Genomic DNA, 5,534 nt, shown 5'->3' on the forward strand with positions numbered 1-5,534 from the left:
AGAAATGGGAAGACTTTGTTGTTGCGGAAAAATTTGGATATTGTTAACTGCAGAGTTTTGAGGGAAATGTAGAGAAAAATGTGTAATATGTTGTAAATCAGATGGTGTCATAGTGGGTGAGACGAAGGTATTTGAGAGTATGTTATTGAAGGTTGACCTATGGGCTAAGGAAGATTGGAGTAGATGAAGGAGGGAAATTCTATTAGCTTGTGTGTGAGTAGCTTGTATTGGTTGTGTAGCGAAAGGCTGAGAAGTAAATGGGGGCTGTGAGTGTGAATGTGTAGATGAGTGATAGATTCTTAATGTGTTAACTGAGGTTGATTGTGTTCCTAATTCCAATTGTTGGTTTTGTGTAGAGGAGTGGTCGGTTGAGGAGGTGTTTTGATCGATGGATAGTTTCTTGGTAGCAAGTTGGTAGCAAGTAAGTCTTGTACAAAGTATTTAAAAGCATGGCAATTTTTGACTAGGTGTCCGAGTGTTTTATGAAATTGGCAATATTCGTCTTCATGATAGTTTCTGTGTTTAGCAGCATTGGGCTTAAGTTTTGGATGTTGGATCATGTTTTGAGACAGTAGAGTGTGGAAAAGATCAGTGTAGTTAAGATTGAGTGGTCTAAGAAGTGGGTTTGACCATTGAATTGGTTTGTATACATTTTGTTGGTCTATGTTATTGATTGTGTGTGATTGGGTTGATATTTTGAAAGAAGGATCGATGTTGGATTGAAAAGGAAATTCTCCACTAGCTTCAAAGGCTTTCTGAATGGCAATGTCATGTCGGATTACTTTATCGAAGGAGGTATGACATAAGGTAGATAGTTGAAATCTCATTTTTGGTGTAAGGACACGAAGAAATGTAGAGACGAGGAAAGGCTTGGGGTGGTGTCCTGCTAGTTGACTAGTCAGGGTTCACCAACGGTTATAAAATTGAGTGAAGATTTCATCGTGATTTTTTTTCATGGTAGTGAGGTCATCTAATGTTATTTCCGTATCTAAATTGTAGTAAAAATGTTGAATGAAGGCGCAAGATAACTTGAGAAATGAAGTAATCGTAGTAAAAATGTTGAATGAAGGCGCGAGATAACTGGAGAAATAAAGTAATCGACTGACTGGGAAGGTGTGAGAACCATGCGAAAGCTAGGCCGGTGAGGCTTTGGGGAAAGAGTTGCATTAGCAAAGCGTCATTTTGTTGGATGGTAATACACTTAATGATAAATGATTTGATATAAGCATGTGGGTTTCCAGTCCCGTTATGAAGGTTGAATTGAGGAATGACAAAGTTGGTAGGGAATGGAACGGAAGAAATATAGTCGGGGTATGGAAATGAGCATATATCATGTAGGGAGAGTGAGTGGTCTTCATGAGAAGCTAGTTGTTCAACGATAATGTCTCGAATGGTTTGTTTTAGGCGAGCATGTGAAGGTTGAGTAGCTGGAGGATCTATGTTTTGTTTTTTACGAAGATTTTGAGAGGGAGAAGTTATTGGGGGTGTGGGTGGGGATTGACTTTGGTGTGATTGAGTGTAGTGATGGTTCTTAGAGTTAAGTTGATTATGAAGTTCAATATTCTCAGTTGCCAGGGCTGCAAGTTTTTGGTTTAAGGCTGCGATGGCCTCTTCATAATTAGTTTGGTGAGAGCCATCGATGTTTAACATATGTGAGTATCAGTTGGTATATCATGGAAGGTAAATTGTCCAGGCATGGTGATGTTGCTAGTGCTTTTATACTTAGGTTTAGATTGTAAAGGCTTGCGCTTGACAAACAAAGATTCAAGGAATATTATGTTAATTAATTGAATAGGTTGGGTTCGTAGTGTGTTGATTTGAAAAATTAGGCGAAGGGGGGAATTCGGGCATGCCAAATGAAAACTGGAAAGTTTAAAATTTTAAACAGGTAAAGACTAAAAAAATTGAAAGTTCAATTTTGAAATTACTAATGGGTGAGGGATAGTTTAATGCAAACAGACCCTAAGATGATGAGATTAGTACTAATAAATCTGTGTAAAAAATTCTAGGTGAGATGATAAGATCTCAACGTAAGAAAATCTAGCATAAGATCAATACAGATGGGAGATGGTAAAAATCAACTCAAGGAGATCTGAATATGGCCAGTACAGATGAATCACAAATGATGTGGTAAAATTAGTACGAATAAGAGCATGCAAATCAAAATAGAATTGAAGGTTCAGGACTTCCCTGTTTGTAAAGATGCCTGTCAAGCTGTGCGCGTGCTGAATGCAAGTAAGAGAGGGGATTGAGGCAGGCCGTCTAACCCTTGTTTGAAGACCTTTGGGATGCCGTCCGGTTGCTGCCACGGTGTTGTAGAGAGCAAAACGCATAAAAGGGAAGAAGAAAAAAAGAACAAGAGAAATGAGAATAAAATAGTTGGAAGAGAGAGCTTGTTTCTGTGGTATTCTCTTGTGAGAATGTGTTGTGTTTGTAGAGAACCCTTGTATAGGTTTTTATAGAGGAGATTTTGGTGCTTTTTTTTTGGGAAAACCAAACTATAGATATGGGATTTGATGCAAAATAGAAGGTTAGGGTTAGGGTTATGGGTTTTTGAATTGATTTGATCATTTAGGGGTCGTTTGGATACACAGATTTTAGAATCCGGGATTTCTTCAAAATTGTAGCTAAGAGACAAGAGGTGAAGAGGACCAACCGTCGTTTTTGACTCATTTTTTTACTTCTTGCCCTTCTTTCCATCAGCAAGAGAGTGGCAGATCCTCCCATATTTCCAAGTTTTAGAAATCTCATAATGCAGGAGAGGTTTTTAAAACCTGAATTTCTCACTTAAAATCCAAGAAACGCTGTCAGGACACAACAGCTTGATCATGAACCCACTTTAACACTGTTTTCAAACTAAAAACCTAGATTCTAAAATCCGCATAGCCAAACGGCCCCTTAGGGAAGGATTTTAGAGTGAAGGTTGGGATTTGGAAGGTTTTTGCAAATGAAAAGAGAAGATTAACGTTTTAGGGCCCAATGGCATTTTTATAAATTTAAAGAAGTTTGGGGGCTGTTTGGGTACTTAATAGGTAGGTGGCATGGGGTGCAAATATGTGAAACAGTGAGGGATTTTGTCCTTTGTTTCATTTTGTTTTTTTTGGTTTTTTTAAAAGACATGTTTAGAGATATATCTTGGTTTTGTTTTTCTTCTGGAAATTCAGTCGAGAGAAAACTCTAATGAGAGGTGTGTAGTGTAAGAGGAGGGACTAACTTCACCAGCCTTAGCTTTACTTCTTTTGCTAATTCCCTTATCCACTTAATTGCTCTACTATCTTGTTTTTCCATTTTCAAGCAACAACCTGAGAGAGAGTTCTCATACTTGATATGCATCACTCTCTCCAAAACCCAACGGCGAAGATGTTGAGATCCGCAGTGAAGCGAAAAGCCTCCTCTAGGCCTCAAACTGTGAGGCCATGGATCGCTAAATGGCCTCCTGCATGTGAGCCAAATCCTAGCGAGTGCAGAACTGAGATGTATCTTGTGACGGCTGGGGTACCGGTGCAGCCTGGTCCTCGGCTTCGTAGCCTCCGCCATCGTCAGAATCAATGTCAATCGCTGCTTGCTTAAGAGCCATGCGGTTAAAGGTCTGAACATCAAACGGGATAGTAGGAGTCATGGTCATCTCTCCATCCAAGATGATGCCAAAGTGGCGGAAGACACGGGTGAGAATCATGCCATAGGGTAAAATCCAAGTAGAGATTTGGTTTGGCAACCTAGAGGGGGGGTGAATAGGATGTTTATAAAACTTTTACCTTTTGAAAACTTTTACTAATTTCACCCTAGTTTTATCCCTTGGTTAATTAAGTTGAATTAGTTAAGCTTAACCAATTTTCACAAACGTATATAAGCTTAAAAACCCTTGTTTAAACAACCAACTTAATTATGAGAGTTAGTGGGCAAATTAGCAATGTAAAGATATTCACGTTGGATGGCAATGCTAACTCACTCAATTCTAAATAATAAGACAAGCACAAATAAGAGAGTGATAGAGGGAGTGAGAAATCGAGAAATACCAACGCAAGCGGCACAAGGATTTATAGTGGTTCGGCCAACGGCCTACTCCACTCTACTCAAGGTCGCACTTGAGGATTTCCACTATTGAGACCTCCACGACACCATGCTCCAAGGCTTTTACACTCCAAGGGAATTAAATGAGGATGCCCTTCCACCTTTACAATGACTCTCCTTCTCCGCCGAGTTCTAAGCGCTTCACCCAAGGGAATTAAAAATAACGGATGCCCTTACCACCGATCGAAGAAAGAAGAAGAAGAAGTATTAGCCTCTTACTAGGCTTGATTACAAGTTGTAGCTCCAAGGATGCTCTCAAAGATAAACAAGTTTAAACCTAACCAATCTCAAGTGGATTTTCCCAAAGTCAAGGCACAATGAAGGATTGGTGAGAGATTAACCCAAAAATGATTCACAAATGGATTTCTAGGGTTTATTAGAGTTGGACAATATTCCTCATGTGTTTTGGACCCTTGAATGGGTATATATAAAGTCCCAACTCCATGTGACCGTTTGGGGGGTAAAACAGTCAAAACTGGGTCAAAAAATCAACTAGCCGTTGCACTACAACGGCTATATTTTTTTTGAAGAAAAACATTTCTCGAAGTTCCGAGAATTCAAACAGAGCTTTTAATTTTAGAATCTGGACCATTTCTCGGAGCTCCGAGAATGTTCTCGGAGTTCCGAGCTCGGAGCTCCGAGAATAATTCTCGAAGTTCCGAGACTGGATTTCCAGCAAACACTGTTTCATTTGAAAATTTCGTATCTCCCTCATTTCTCGTCGGATTTCGATGTTATTATACTCTACGGATATGAGAAAAATGAGAGCTATCTGTTAAAAATATTTTCAAAAATATTTGAAAATGTTTTAAATAAGTTTTGGTAGGATTTAGTTGCTGGTCCAGGTTGTTGCTTCGGAACTCTGTTTTGTTCATTCTTGTGTTGAATGCCATATGGGTCCCAACATGGTGGTACACCACCATGGCCATTCACTTATCCATTTAAGTCCTTAAAGGGTGTGTTAGTCTCTTTGAAAAACATATTTTTAGGGGTTTAAACAATGTGCCTTGACAAGAAAATATGCAAGAGAGATAGGAATACATGCTACCCTTTCTATCACTCTCTTGAACTCTTCTTTTGAGCTGGGATCTTCTATGGTTGATCTTCCATGCTTGACATCTTCAAGTTGTAGTACAGGCTCCTTGGTCCTTTGCATTAGGTTCTTGATCCTCCAGCTTTGGCCTTCATGAACTTCTCTGTATGTTCAATGCTTGATATGGATGATGTTGAGCTTCTCCTTGGTGGATCCTCCAAGGTGTGATTTGTCCAAGAATGCTCTAGCTCCTTTGTCCATTGGTTGGTTCATCTTCAAGCATAGGCCAACAAGGTATGTGCTAGTATGATTTGACTTGTGTAGGACCTGTCTAAAGCACAACACTCAAGGCAGATGATTAGTCCATAAACGACTAATCAATTTGCGTTTGTTAATCATCAAAACAAGGTGATTGAATGAACCCATGGGG

The sequence above is a fragment of the Tasmannia lanceolata genome, unplaced genomic scaffold, assembly GCF_043159265.1.
Source record: "Tasmannia lanceolata isolate RefF3 unplaced genomic scaffold, GAP_Taslan_0.1 ptg000012l, whole genome shotgun sequence".
NCBI classification, from domain to species: Eukaryota; Viridiplantae; Streptophyta; class Magnoliopsida; order Canellales; family Winteraceae; genus Tasmannia; species Tasmannia lanceolata.